Raw genomic sequence first — 16,686 nt, 5'->3', positions numbered from 1 at the left:
CTTTGTGGGAGTCTATTTACCCATCCAAAAAAGATCCAGACAAGCATGAAAGGCAAAATCTCAATGCTGTCCTTGCACCCCTGGCTTCAGAGCCTGGCGGGGGGGAGGTCCTAGAACTGCTGGTGGATGAAGGCTTGACTTTGAGACACCACCGGTGGCACTCACTGAACAATTTCCTGGTGGCAGAAAAAGAAAAACAAACTCTCAGAGCCACTGTGGTCTGGCTGAGTATGCAGAGCAGGCAGAGCCTGGGGAAATCCAGGCCACAGCAGGAGCCGGGGGCCCCCTTTTCGGGAGATCCAAGTCTCCACTACTGTTCCAAAAATAGGAGCTAAAAAGCCAGAGGGCTCCCCAGTGGAGTGAGATTTAATTTAGATAGAGTGCAGAAGGAAGCATGAAATCTGAACTGACAGCAGATAAAATGCTAGTATGCTTCCTCCACTATGTGACCCAGACTCCAAATGAGAGAAAGTGATCTCAACAACATCACATTATTAAAGTCACTCACCACATTCCTAGCCAAAGTGCACTCACTGCTTTGGTGCTGCTGCCCCACTGTAACAAAGAGCCTGACACTTGGGCTGTAGGTAAGTGGATGCGCGCTCAGGTATGATCCAGCTGGTACTGTGATACCAACGAGGACCCTCGTCTCCGAGGTCTCTCCCTCAGAGGGGTTTGTTGATTTCAGTCATGGGCAAAACTAGATGGACGAGGCTCATCAATGATCTGTGTGAACAGGTCTCAGCTTAGATGTCATTGAGGCAGCCTGCCCTCTACCTCCTCTTTCATCTCACTTATTAATTGTAATGCATTTGTCACATTTATAGATTTGTTCCCCATAACAATAGAACCTGATTGACCACCTGATGTGAAAAACCGACTCATTGGAAAAAATACTGATACTGAGAAAGACTGAGGGCATGAGGAGAAGAGGGCAACAGAGAATGAGATGGTTGGATAGCATCACCAAATCAATGGATGCGAGTTTGATGAAATTCCAGGAGATGGTGAAGGACAGGGAAGCCTAGTGTGCTGCAGACCATGGAGTTGCAAAGAGTCAGACACGACTTAGCAACTGAACAACAACAATAGAACACAACATTTATTATCACTATGTTGCAAACCCAATGCCAAGCACTTTAGATGAATTATCTCATTTAATCCTCATTTCAACTCCACAAAGTAAGGGCTAATATTATCTCCCTTTTAAAGATGAAAAACCTAAAGTTCTGAGACTTTAGGTCATTAGCACCAGAGCTGGGATTCAAACTCCTGGCTGTCTGACTCTTAAGTTCTGATGCTACACCACCTCTGCAGACTGTAAGCATGAAAGCAGCAACCACGTCGTTCATTCATTCATTCACAAATATTTATTGAACAACTACCACAGAGTATTCTAAGTTATGTGCTAGGAGTAAAACTGGCAAAGTCCCATTTGCAAGAAGCTAACATTCAAGAGGTTAGGAAACAGACAAGAAACAAGTAACTAACAAATGGGAAAGATAAACCAAAAAGTGATAAAAGCTAAGGTTGCAATAAACAAAGTGAATATGCTAGCTGTGCTGAGTCATGTCCAACTCTTTGTGACCCTATGGATTTCTCTGCAAGAATACTAGAGCGGGTTGCCATTCCCCCTCCAGGGGACCTTCCCAACCCAGAGATTGAACCCCTGTCTCCTGTATCTCCTGCATCACAGGTGGAATATTTACCTCAAGCCACCGAGAGAGCCCTATATGCTAGCTATGGATTGACTAAAGCAGGTGTGTGGCCAGGAAGGAGAGAGTAACTTCAGTCTCAATGGGGAAGACCTCTCTGAAGAGCTAACATTTGGGCTGAGACCTGCAAGATGAGGGGTGAAGGGAGCACCAGGCAAAGGCTTAAGGTGTGTTCAAACAACAGAAAGGAGACTCGTGTGGCTAAAGTGAAATGAACAAGGAGATTACACCTGATGTGGGAAGTGAGGTTTTATTGCCGGTGTAATAAAGAGCCAACTTCTCCTTTACCACTGGTTCAACAGCACTTAGTGACGTGTTCAAGGTACACGTAACAGTCACTGAAGGAGAAAATAATACCCAGCCTCGGGCTCTGAGGTAGGAGGTATCGGATGGTGGATCCTGTATGCACCCAGGATGCAGTGCAGTGTTCTTCCTCCCACCTCCGCTGCCTGCCCGTGGCTGAAAATCCCAGAACACAGCGGAAGGGAGAACCATAAATCAAAGATCTTTTGCATTTTGTTACACACCTGTAATACAAGGAGTAGGAGATGGGTGTGTCATTGCTGGGTGTGCGCGTGCGGTGCCCCTATCCACAGCCAGCGCAACAGCTTCCTTTGTCGGCTACATTCCCGATCCTCTTCAATCTCTGGAGGATAAACAGCATGGGACATATGGGAGGATGCCACTTCCCCGTGGAGGGCAGGTCTCATTTCTGGGTGGCCGAGTCTGCAGAGCCATGCTTGCTGCTTCCAGGAACCCCAAGTATGTGCAGGAGGGGAAGTTGGTGAAACATGGCATCAGCCTTCCCCAGGATGGGGACCAGGGGCTTCAGCAAGTCCACACCTGACACTGTTTGCCTGACTAGCTTCCTTGACACTGCTTTTCTCATCTGTGATATGCCATCTGATGAAAAAGGTTTTCTGATTATCTCCAAGTCACAGATTCACCGTGGGAAGCAAGCATGCAGGCCACTTGAAATAGTCATCTGGCACACTCTTATTTTGCTGAGAATTTTATCAGCCTAACCAGACAATGCTTCTAGTCTCCCAAGTGCTATAGACAGATCACACAAAGATACAGTAGAGACACGTGACCGAGAGAGGCAGTACTCGTCTCAGGGTCAACCCAAAGTGTGACTGAGACCTAAGTGAACTTTGACGTCCACGCTCTACATCTTTGTCATTTCTTACCTTTCTCACCACCACCCCACCCCTTTGTGATGCCATGCTGTGTGGAAAGGCAGCATAGCTGTAGAGGCAGCACTGGTTCCGAACTCCAGCCTTACTACCACTAACAGAGTGACCTCAGGCAAGTACCTAACCTCTCTGCGCCCCAGTGGGCCAGTCTCCAAAATTAAGAGAACAGTGTTGAAAAAAATTAAAATGCAAAAAGGTCCAGAACCCCTAGCTCTGTATCTGGCACTTATTCAGTACTTTTCCCTAAACCTAGTAAACCTTTCCCTAAGACCAAACATCCATCCCCTTGGCTCCCTAAGGACACTGGCTAGCTCAGATGGAAGATGCTCACAAGTTCATTCTCATGAAGATGCTAATATCCCACACTTTTTAAAAATTTTTTTAATATTTAGTTTGGCTGCACTGGGTCTTAGTTGCAGCACTCAGGACCTTTGATCTTTAGTTGCGGGGCAAGTAGGATCCAGTTCCCTGACCAGGGACCGAACCTAGCCCCCTACTGCACTGGAGTGCAGAGTCTTAGCCACTGGACCACCCGGGAAGTCCCCAATAGCAATCTTATATGTGTTTCTTTTCCCAGGGGTATCTGCGTTCCAGCCAGCAAATCTGAATCCAAAGCAAAGAATTTCTAGGTCAGAGCTTTCGTGCTATGTGATCATACTGGCAGAGGGTAAGAGCCTTCTCCTAACTCTAGCGCATCACCCTATACCAAGCCTGCATGACGAGCTAACCAGGGCTGCAGTTTGTGAGTTCACCATGCCCCCTCCCCATGCCTTCTTCTTCATGGTGGCTATAGTTCATTCAAACAGAAGGGGCTGATGGAGAAGAACCACATAAATCTTTGGAAGTTGAATTTTAGACAAAGCAAACTTTACTGACTCTTGGAGATAGATCAAAAATTTATTAACTCAGAAAAAAATGAAAGTCTGTTCATTCCGTTTTAGGGCTGGGTGCATGTCGATGTTGCCTTTCACAAGTGCTGTGAAAAGTCTAGCCTGCTTTCACACAGCTAACTAGCCAGGATGTGCCTTCTTTCAAGTCCCTCTCCTTTCACATCTCCTCTCTCTTTGGAAAGCTCTTATCACCCTTTCTGCACCTGGCAAAAGACTATTCATCTTTGCAGGCCTTACTCAAATGCCATCTACTCTGGAAAGCTTTTCAAAAAAAAAAAAAAACCTTCATCCAACCATCCAGCAAAATTAGTCACACAATTCTTTATCTCCTAATGTTTTGTTCCTACCTTTGGCATAAGGCTCGCCCCAGTTTATTCGCACATCACGTTGTAGTAGAGTTAGTGGTTTGTGCTCTGTCTCCCCACCAGGCTGTGAGCAATTAGATGGCAAGAGGCCTGCTTTATTCATGTTTGTATTCCTGGTATCGGGCACTGTGCCTGGCATGTAAATGTGCCCTAAGTAAATGTAGGTGGAATCAAATTCATTAACTTTGGGGGAGGACTGGATCTCCTCAAGGTTCCGTTTCCTCCTTTATAGACGATGACAAAAATGTCTACGGTAAAATGTCAGGATTCAGATTCAGTGATATGTCTGACGTGAAATATTGTCTTGCACCCAACACAAACCCTTGTATATAATTAGCTCACTAGGAGTTGACTAAATTCATCCATTCAATAAAAATTATTTAGATAATGTGTCCCCAGTGAATCTCAGTAAACACAAGAAGCAATGACCCTGATCTCATGGAGTTTACATCTCAGAGGGAGAAGACAGCTGATGACCAGTACAAAAATAAATACACAAGAAAATACCAATGATAAAATACTTTAAAGAAAATTAAGCAGAGTATTAATACAGAAAGTGACTTGGGCAAGGGAGGTAGTGGAAAAGGCTTCTCAGAGGAGGTGATGTTTAAGCTAGAATCCACATGACAAAAAAAAACAAATTGGAATAAGAGCACTCTGGAGTCTCCAATGGCAAGTTCATACTCTGAAACAGATATGAGATAGAAGTATAGAAGGAGGAAAATGAGCTAAATATGATGAGAGAATTTTCACTTACAAGAGGAGCAGAGGCATGAGGTTGAGGAGTGAGGTTGGGGAGACAGGTACAGACTAGGAAAAGGAATTCATATTTTATCCAAAGTGCAATGAAAAACGTTTTAGAGTCTCTTTCAAATTTTAAGCTTTTTATTTTGTGTTGGGGTATAGATGATTAACAATGCTGTGGTTGTTTCAGGTAAACAGCGAAGGGACTCAGCCATACATAAACACATATCCATTCTCCCCCAGGCCCCCTTCCCATCCAGGCTGGCACATAACGTTGAGTAGAGTTTCATGTGCTATACAATAGGTCCTTGTTTGTTATCCATTCGAATATAGCAGTGTTTATATGACCATCCCAAACTCCCTAACTGTCCCTTCCCTCTCTGGCAACCATAAAATCTTTTCTAAGTCTGTGTGTCTCTTTCTGTTTTGTAAGTAAGTTTGTATCATTTCTTTAATCAGAGTAGTGATGTGCAGTGATTGATGTTTTGAAAAGTTCATTCTAACAAATGCTTGCTCCTGACTGTAGTGGTCTAGGAAAGAGAAGCTGGCTTGACCTTGGCTTATGGAAGTGAAGATGGAGAGGAGAGGATTTGAATCTGTTTCAGAGATACAGCTGAGGATGACTGAGGAAAATTAGGGAAGGTAAGGAAACCAAGCCTGAGGTGGAGATTTTGACTTGCTTCTGAGGTTAAGTTTGAAAATGCAGAAAATATTTTAAAACAATTATCAGTAAATGTACTTTCCCCTAGTGCTCCTGTGAAGTACAATTAAAAATCCTGGGCGTTACTTATTGCCCAAACATAAGAAGACTCTAAAAAGTAAAGAAAAGGCAAACCAACTTGGGACTTTAGGACCCAAAAAAACACAGTGGTGAATACCCTGGCCTTGAGGATAGCAATACAGGGGTCACAGACTGAAAAAAAATTCCCCCAAAAGTCTGCTCTCTGTAACCAAATGACTAGGAAGGAACAGCCAAGCAAGACAGAAACTTTTAGATAATAACTATTCTACTCCAGGCAAACACTGCAGAAAAATCTGTGGCTCCACTCTTGTCCATACCAGCAAAACCCAAGTAGGAAGTCTAGGCTCCCACCTTCTTAAGGCTCTCATGAGGAGCTCCAATATCCAAGGAGCTGGCATAAGAAAAGTCCAAATAAGAAGCCAGGAATTTTACCCCCACTGGCCAGTAACAAACACCCCAACCCTCAGGGTATTAATAGAGATCTCACGGAACAAACAGAAATCTACACTTAGCCAACAGTAAGAGGTACCCATCCCCCTCCCCACTAAGATGGTGTCAGAGGAGGAGGAGGAGGCCTGATGGAAAATCGTAACTTTCATCAACACTCAGCAATTAAAATTCTGCCCTCACCACAGTGTCAGTGGAGACCATAAGGGGAAACAACACTGCCATCTCCACCCATCAGTAAGGAGAAACTCTCCCCCTCATCCCACCACTTAGAAGACTGAGTGGAAAACATAGATTTCTGCCTCCAGCTGACAGCAACCAGGCAGTGATGTCCCTCCCCACTAAGCCCCCAATCCCAATCCACTCCTACTCCCAGAGGAGTATCAGATTAAATCAGTTTTAAAATAAGGATTAAATAAGGTCTAGAATCTCATACTTCATATGAAAATATCCAGGTTTCAATAAAATAATTCATTATTCAAAAAAATTGGAAGCACTCAAATTGAATGAAAAAAAAAAGGTGTGAAACCCAAGATGACAGAGATATTAATATGACCTGACAAAGATTTTAAAGCAGATACAATAAAAATGCTTCAACAAGCAGCTACAAATATACTTCAAACAAATAAAAATAGGAAATAAAAGATACAAATGGATATTTTGGAACTGAAAAATACAATAACTGATATAAAAATCTTAGTGGATGTGCTTAACAATAAAAAGAGAAAACATAGGACAGAATGAAATGAAAGACAGAACATTAGCAATTACCCAATTTGAGAAACAGAAAAGAGAGACAAAAAATAGTCTCAAAGTTCTGTAGGATATTTTTTTTTAAATGTCTAATATTTATGTAATTTGAGTCTCACGAGGCAAGTAGGAAAATGGCAGGGCTGAAAATGTACTCAAGAGAAATCATGGATTAAAAACTTCCTAACCTTTCCAGGAGAAAAAGACCTACAGGTTTAGGAATAAAGTTCAAACAGTATAAACCTGAAGAAATCCATACCAAGATACATCATAATTAAACTTCTGAAAACTAAAAAACAGAAAAACTCTTGAAAACAGCCAGGAAAAAAAGACATCTCACCTACAGGAAAATAACAATGACAGCAGATTTCTTGTCATAAATCACTGAGGCTAGAGGAAGTGGCATTACATTTTTCAGTGACAAAAGAAAAGAACTGTCAACCAAGAATCAAGTATCCAGTTAAAATATTCTTCATCAATGACATAGATATCTAAAGTTTCTGAGATGAAGGAAAGCTAGTCTCACCAGGGAACCTACACAAAAAGAATAGCTAAAGAAATTTTCTCTAAACAGAAAGAAAACAATACAAGGGAGAATCTTGGAATATTAGGGAACTAAGTAAATATAACAGGCTTTCCTCCACTTGAGTTTTCTAAATAATGTTTGAAGGTTGAAGCAGAATTTATAACATTGTCTGAGGAGAATGTATATAGAGGAAATACTATATGTAGAGGAAATATGACTAGGGAAAGATATAAGGACAAAAAGAGAGGTAAGTTTTCTATACTTCACTTGAACTGGTAAAATGACACCAACAGTAGACTGCAATAAGTTAGATGATATATAAGATAATACTTAGAACAACCAATAAAAAGCTATATTTAAAGATATATTTTTAAAAGATAAAATGTAATTTAAAAATATATTCCAGAAGCACACAGGAAAGTGAGGGGAAAAAAGAAATGAGAAACAATGGAACAAAAAGAAAACAAACAAAAATAAAATAAAATGCCAGATTAATGCCCTAACATATTGATGATTATATTAAATATAAATGGCCTACATATACAAATTAAAAAGAGAGGTTAGCAGGTTGGATTATAAACCATGACCTAGCTACATGCTGTCTACAAGAAACTCACTTCAAGTATAATGCTATAAGAAGGTTGAAAGTAAAAAGATGAAAAAATGCAAATCGTGTAAACATGAATCAAAGAAATGTAGGAGTGGCTATATTATTATCAAGCAAAGTAAATCTCAGAACAAAGAAAATTACTAGAAACAAGAAGGGACATTACATAATGACAAAGGGATCAATCCACCAAGAAGACATACCAATCTTAAATGTATACATACCAACAACAGAGTTACAGAGTATATGAAGCACAAGCTGATATAACTGAAATGAGAAATTCATACATCCACAATTACAGTTACAGACTTCAACATTCCACTCAAAAACTGAGAAAACATCTAGGCAAAAAAGCAGCAAAGACATAGAACAATGCCATCAAACAACAGACTGACATTTATAAAATCCACCACCACCCAACAACAGCAGAATCCATAGTTTTCTCTCAAGTTCTCACAAATCACTTACCATTTTCTGGGTCATAAAACAAACCTCAACACATTTAAAATAATAAGGATAATAAAAGAATACTACAAACAACTCTATACTCACAAATTTGACAACTTAGAAACTGATCAATACCTCAAAAAACACTAATTACCATCACTCAATATTACCATCACTAAGTACATCACTCAATATTAAATAGATCATTTGACTAGCTCTATATTATTAAGGAAATTTAAACTCCCCAAAAACACATCTCCAGACCTAGATTGTTTCACTGGAGAATTTGATCCAAAATTTGAAGAAGAATTAGTACCACTTGTACACAATCTCTTCCAGAAAATAGAAGAAGAAAGAACATTTTCCGATTCATTTTCTGAAGTTAGTATTACCCTGGTACAAAACCAAAGATGGAGAATGAAAAAGAAAGACAGAAGGAAAAGGAAGGAAGGAAAGAAAGGAGAAAGGGAGGGAGAAAAGGAAACTACAGGTCAATATTCCTCATGAATATAGATGCAAAAAAATTCTTAACAAAATATTAGTGAATAGAATTCAGCATTATATAAAAAGAATTCTATACTATGACCCAGTGGGATCTATCCCAGGGATGGAAGGCTAGTTTAGCATAAAAGTCAACCAATATGATCTGCCATATTAGAAGGCTAATAGAAAAAACAAAAAAAATCACATGATCTTATCAACAGTGCCAAAAGAAAACAAGTACTTGAAAAAATTTAACTATCCTTGAGTTAAAAAAAAAAAAAACTTCAGAAAAATAGAAATAAAATGCACTTTTTTTAAACTTGATAAAGACCTTCCATGCTCCTTCATGGAAATCCTTTTTATAATTCTCTCCATCTTCACCTTTCAAAAATCGGTTGATATCTTATTTCCTAATGTTGCCTTTATTTTTGCTGTTCTGATTTATCAATTTGTAATCCTATACTATCATTTTAGTAGGATCTGAAGAGAGAAGGGAAAATTATGGTGCTTAATCCACCCTCTTTATCCAAAAGTTCCTACTCATCCTTTTAATTACCACCTCTTCCTTACCACAGTTATCTCTTAACTCCTAATTAACTTAACATATAACTGTCTTCTGTTTCATTTTTACTAGCTTTGTGGGTCCATACCAAGGTTTTAAGCTTTTTAAAGCAATAATGGCTTTTAACATTTCTATTTACCCATAGAACATCCACTACAGTATTAAGTGTTCACTATTTGATTAATAAAAATAAGTAGATTAGTTTTATGAATTTATAATATAACCCAGTTTCTATAATTCAGATTCGATTTTTTATTAATGTTTCAGTATGGTAGGTCAAGGAACATATTACATCATGGACTTCACAATGCACCACCCTATTACACATGATAACTTACAGAAGAAGGTGTAAGAGGTCACATCCAAGTCCCAAAATGAAAAGCACACTGCCATCTCCTGGATCAAAGCCAATAAGGCAGCCCTTGAAAAAACGAATACAGCTCGGAGTAAAAAGCAGATCTGTGGGAAGTAACTACACATGAAAACGAGACTCTTTGCTTTCCTTGTAACAAATGTTAAGGATAATTAAAATCAATATTGATCACTATAATAATGGAAATCTTGGTCCTGAATTCACGTATTTTACAGCTAGTTACGGTGACCTGTTAAAACTGCCTTCCAAGTTTTTCTAAGGAGCCTCATTCCCTTGTATGATTTTCTGTTTTCAAAAATGTCCTGGATTCAAAATTCTTTGGTGGTCAGTTAGAGAAAACTTTGTTCTTCTTTCCTCTATCAGAAGCAATGGCAGATTAAATGTAATGAAAAATGAGATGGCAAACATGCAGTGCAACCTGACTGTAGCATTTCAGACTGCAGGCTGGAGTTTTTTCCAGACACTATACATCCACATTTTGAGTGACTGACTCTGATTACCCAAATCAGGCTTCCTTGGATGAGAAAAGTGATAGGGTGAGTCAAAGGGCAAAGTCCAAAACAGGTACCTAGAGTAACAAAATCAAAGTTAAAATAAAGCCAAAATTTGGGGACAAGCAAGCATTTCTGCATTCTAGCATGTTTCCTGGATTTTCTTTTCCCTCAGGAAGATTCTCCCATTTTTCTGGGATACACAACTGGGATTTTGGCCAAGCAGGTGTAAGGTAAGAGCTTACCCACTCTTTTGGGGAAGTCCAGAAAGTAGGAATGATATAAGTGCAAGTGCAGAGGCTGCTGGTTGATGCTGAGCCTTTAAACGTGAAGCCCATCTTCACAGAAAACTGTGAATCTCTGCAGAGACTGTGAGGTTTGCTCACAAACTGTGGGGTTTACAAATCTGTTTCACCTGACTCAAGCAGTTGGTAGTGAAGAAGGGGCCCCCATGCAAAGAAGCAGTGGATTCCACACACAGAGATACCTGTCCCCTTTTCTGTCCCCTGATGCCCCGATGGCATCAAGGGTCTGGCAACATTTCGTTAAACTCTGCATCTGGTATCACCTGAGTCTGGGAAACTAATGGAGAAGCCCGTGCCCACACATTGGGTAAGCTGCCTGCGGAGGAGCGGAAGCTGGAGGGAGACTGGGAGATGGCCATGGCAGAGAAACCTGCTGCAGTCATACAGAAATGAGCTGACCGGCAGTCAGGGGGCACTTGGGCACGTGTAAGCACTCCCCGGGTTCCGTGTCACTGGAACCCAGTAAAAGGCTTCCAGTGACATAGGGAGGAGCTCAGGCTATGTTTGGGAGCATCAGAGTGATGAATGACCCCCTAGAGCTGGATCCCTGGTGATAATACCTAAGTCAATTTGAGGGTGGTACCCTCTCTGGATTTTGCATCTTGGGGGGCTTCAGATGGCCCTGCTGTTTGATCTGCAGAAGGGCTAAAAGCAGATGGGGCTACCTTATAGCATCCTCACCCTCCACTAACCTCAGCCTAGTTGTTACTGAGGTAACAATAACCAGAACTATGTCAGGAGTGCCTCGCACTGAACCAACTCAGGAGATTGCTCACCCTGGAGACCCATGGATACTCTTGTCAAATTGTGATCCCGGGACCTCAGCTTCGCCAGGCCTTACTCAGACAAAGCTCTGAGCCTGTAGGAGGTGGCAGGCTCCTTACCTTCCTCCTCTTCTCCATTTCCCCAGTTAGATCACCTTTTTCCCTTCCAGATGACCCTAAACTCCACATTGGCTTTGGTCTCCCAAGGCCTGCCTTTGGATTTTTTTCAGAATCCTCTTCTCCAAGGCATGAGGTGGCATGGGTTTTATCACAGAAAATTATCCCTGCTAATGGACCAATCAGCTCAAATTCAAATTATTATCATGCCTGGGCCAAGTAAAACTGTCTCCAAGAGGTCTAGAATAGATTATCCAGGCATTGCAGGGAGCCAGTGGGGAGATGTAACCAGCAAGGGGCCCTCTGTCACTAATACAGGGTCAGAGCCAAGGACATGATCAAGTTTATAACCAAGCAGAGATTCCACTCCTGCCAGACTCTCAATAACAGTGTTTGGTCTTGAATTGTAGGTTCCTGGCACTAAAATCAGACCAGTAGCTGGAGAAACAGATTGGCACATCAGTGGTCTCTATTTATTGCTGGCTAATAAATGGATCTGAGTACTTTCCTTTGGTTTTCCTGCCATCCTAATAAACTACCACCTGCTGCATGAGCAGTAACTAACCACAAAGAATTCCAGGATGTTTACCACTCAAAGAAGGCTTGGTACAAAGAGTAGAAAAGAGGATGAAACATGATATAATCTTTGGGGTATCAGACCAACGACCACAAAACGATGACAACTTCTTGGTCTGGCCTTTTGCCACTGCAAATGCACTCCTTTACCAGGATCTGCCTTGAATTCATTATTACAGTTTCTGCTCTGATGTTACAGAACATATATATTCAAGGATTCCAGTGAGACTTAACAGCAAAATCACTACATCTTATTACTTCAGTGGACCCTGTAAATACCAAAAGGATTTATTAGTGATGGAAACAGGGAGGCAGGGGAAAAAAGAGAAATAGGTATCCCTGTATGCTGCAACTTAAAACAGACTTAAGTATCACATACAGACACAGCCACTTCCCACCAATCACACGTGCGTGTAAACACACATAGGAACACACCCCCCAACCCTGTCCCAAGGAAAGAGACATTTCTGTACATTTCTTTCTGACTGCATTTTCATGACACCGCTTCCTCTTCAAAGTCCCGTCTGTTATTTATTTTAGATCCAGGTCCCATGCACTAAAGTATTGAAAGAAAGATACCTTTCCACACACCCTACAGATTTTATGAAACTGGAAAAAGGGACTCTGCTTGGTGTAAGAAGGTGGGCTTTCTGATGTGGTCAGTATACGAAAGACTGTGGTGTGTGAAAAATAGGTAAAGGGGCTCAACTGAAGGGTGACAGATGGAAACTAAGATTTTGGTGGTGAGCACACACTATAGAGTATATGGAAGTAGAAATATAATGTTATACACATGAAACTTATATGTCACATATAAACCAAAGTCACCTCAATAAAAAAATAAACTTTCATTTTGATTCCATCAGAATGCTTTCTGCCACATACATGCTATTTCCTGAACATCCAGTGGGTGACAGTAACACCAAAGAAATCCACCTGCCAGCCGTCCCCTCCCTGGTCCTGCTTTTGTGTTATCATGAAGATTGTTCAGCTGTGACTGCAGCGTAGAAGGAAGAGCATGAGAGTCTAAGGCAGTCTAACTTCTGCTGGACTCCCAGCTTCACAGGACAGCCTATCTCTCTGGGCATGCTTTCAGGATTAAGTGAGATGATATATGCAAAGCCCTGATAAAGTACACAGCACACAATAGAGTGCATACAAATGGTAGCTTAATATTATCACTAAGCCTGTTTGAACTGTTAGGACCAATAGGAGAGTTCCACACGAGACCAAATTCCTATTCCCTTTACACACTCGTTAAGTATTCAAAAAATGTCTGCAGGTAGGAGCTTTTTAAACACAATTCTATAAAAGAGAATTGAAATAATCCCCATCGATGATGAAAAGGTCTTTAATGTTCAACAAATGCTTCGAGCAAAACTTAAAAGGCTGTTCATCTGGATTCTTCAGCTCATTTTATAGTGTTTGAATTCATTCATTCACTTGACAAATATTTATTAACTTCCTGTTATGAGACAAGTAATGTGTTGTGCAAACCATCTCTCGAAAGTACATTGCATGTTTATACCTCACTGGTATGGATTCTGTCTAGTTCCCATTGAGTCCACGCTCAAAGGTTTGTGATGTAAATGTTTACTCATGAAGTCCCTATCATTACTGGATTCCATGTGAAGAGACCTACTAGAGGTTTCCGGAACCAGTATTGAGTTCTGAGTTCTATCACTATTCACATGACTTTGAGCAAATAATTTAACCTAAGTGCTGCCTTAAATATCTCAATGGACAGTTTCAAGGGTCATACAGGACCAACAAAGTGTCAAGAAAACTATACCTTCACACTGTTGGGATAAACTCTTTATTATCTTCTCTCTTGCCCTGGTTCTTTAAGACAAAATTTCAGATGTATTCTAAACAGTGCTGCAAATTCCATTCTGCTACAAATAGGTAAAGGAGTACGTCAAGGCTGTATATTGTCACCCTGCTTATTTAACTTATATGCAGAGTACATCATGAGAAACGCTGGGCTGGAGGAAGCACAAGCTGGAATCAAGATTGCCGGGAGAAATATCAATAACCTCAGATATGCAGATGACACCACCCTTTTGGCAGAGAGTGAAGAAGAACTAAAGAGCCTCTTGATGAAAGTTGAGAGTGAAAAAATTGGCTTAAAGCTCAACATTCAGAAAACTAAGATCATGGCATCTGGTTCCATCACTTCATGGCCAATAGATGGGGAAACAGTGGAAACAGTGGCTGACTTTATTTTTCTGGGCTCCAAAATTACTGCAGATGGTCACTGCAGCCATGAAATTAAAAGACACTTACTCCTTGGAAGGAAAGTTATGACCAACCTAGATAGCATAGTAAAAAGCAGAGACATTACTTTGCCAACAAAGGTCCGTCTAGTCAAGGCTATGGTTTTTCCAGTGGGCATGTATGGATGTGAGAGTTGGACTATAAAAAAGCTGAGCACTGAAGAATTGATGCTTTTGAACTGTGGTGTTGGAGAAGACTCTTGAGAAGAGTTCCTTGGACTACAAGGAGATCCAACCAGTCAATCCTAAAGGAGATCAGTCCTGAGTGTTCATTGGAAGGACTGATGTTGAAGCTGAAACTCCAATACTTTGGCCACCTGATGCAAAGAGCTGACTCATTGGAAAAGACCGTGATGCTGGGAAAGACTGAGGGCAGGAGGAGAAGGGGACGACAGAGGATGAGATGGTTGGATGGCATCATCAACTTGATGGACATGGGTTTGGGTGGACTCCAGGAGTTGGTGATGGACAGGGAGGCCTGGCATGCTGCAGTTCATGGGGTCGCAAAGAGTAGGACACAACTGAGCAACTGAACTGAACTGAACATGATTAATGAAAAGACTGAGTCATTACCCCTGTGTGTTTTCACCATTCTGGCTATAGAATGGCTGTTTCTTTTTTAAACTCTCCTTTTGTAAATCAAATTAATTCAGCATCGCTTTTGACTGGTGTTTGTGAACAATACACAGCGACTCTCTCCAGCTCCCCTGGCCTTCCAGTCAGTGAGCCGTTTATCCAGCACTGCGCTCTGCTCGATGCAAATAGGCCTCCGCGTGGAGACAGGAAGCAACTCTGGAGACTCGTTAGTGAAAGACAACAAGACAAGCAGACAGGGGTTGGAAGAGTGTTTGACGTATTTCAGTGGTGTATTAGCAGCTGAGAATCTTTTATTACTGATGACATTTTTACATACTTTTCAGTATTTCTTATTTCTACACTCAACCTTTATTAAGCTGCTCATTTTATCCTGATTTCATCTGCCCCACACTACCCAAGGGATGTCCTTGGTTTCATGAAACATTTTCCCCCATTATCAGCCTCAAGGTCATCATCAATTATGTTCATTTTGATGGTTTTAAATGTCATCAGTAAAGCAAGCAGTAAGTAGATTAAACCAGACAGCAAGAACTCAGACTTTTATCTTCCTCATTTACACTATTCCCCAAAGAGATAATAAACAAAAGGAGGATTATAATGAGGCCTAAATTTAGTTTTATCCATGTCAACTGCATGACCATCTGTTCCCTTTGATTGTTTTCCTCTGACCGCTCAAGCTGATTATTTCAAAACATGAAGTTTAAATGCTGCAAGATCATTGCATAAAATATAAGATCCTCCAAAAGACACATGAAATGACAAGTCTACTACAGCGTTCTCCCTGCAACCTCTCCTCTGTGAGCAGGTCTGGGTTTGCTGTGCCATTAGAAAATGGCTGTCACAGCAATTTCTAATTTGTCATTTCACTATCCATCATCAACGCAAGGCAGTTAGCATGTCGTCACCCCGCCCCCACCTAGCCAGAGCCCACCAGTCCCTCAAGACCCACTCAGACCCCACCTCCTCCCTGCAATCTTCCCTGTTGCCCACATCTCCAGCTCCAGAACCATCCGTCATATTCCTCTACTGGGCCTTTCACCACCCTCGGTCCTTCTGGTTTTACAGCTGTCAGCAGGGTGCCAGTCACCAGCTGCCACAGCAGCTGATCCCGTGAGCCATGAGGGACCCGCTTATCTCCCAGAGAAGTCAACCCAAACTGAAGGGGCCTCGTCTTCTTAGATAAGCTGCCCCCAACTCTGGATCCTGGGACAGGAAGAGCCAGGGCGATCAAGGAGGCCAAACCCTCCACAGGCCCTCTGCATTGTTAACCACAGACCCCACCAGAGTCACATCGAATGGGGCATACATAGATTTTTAATATTTAGGAAATACAATCACCCAGAGGCCTTTTTTGCTTCAACTCCAGAATAAGCATCAGTTACTGAAGGTTTCCAGAGTACTGAAGTGCTCAAGCAGGAACAGACATTTTCAGAAGAGAGATTAAGGAATTCTGCCTCCTCACCACTTCCAGGTTGGGATTAGAAGGCCACAAAGACTGCTATGGAAAATAAAAGATGTCACTCATCATGTTAAATGTCTTATGGCAAGATGGGCTGATGCTGGGGCTGAGTTAAAGTGAAGCTATCCATCCTCACACTTCAAGAGGAAATAATTGATTCGTTAAACCTATATAAGCTCAATAAAACAGTTAACAAGGATTTTTTAATCAAGTGCTTCTGTTGGTCCAAATTATTATTGATTTTAATCCATCTG

The sequence above is a fragment of the Muntiacus reevesi genome, chromosome 4 (genome assembly GCF_963930625.1).
Source record: "Muntiacus reevesi chromosome 4, mMunRee1.1, whole genome shotgun sequence".
In the NCBI taxonomy this organism is placed as follows: domain Eukaryota; kingdom Metazoa; phylum Chordata; class Mammalia; order Artiodactyla; family Cervidae; genus Muntiacus; species Muntiacus reevesi.
The sequence above is the reverse complement of the archived record's forward strand: the minus strand, read 5'-3'. Positions refer to the sequence as shown.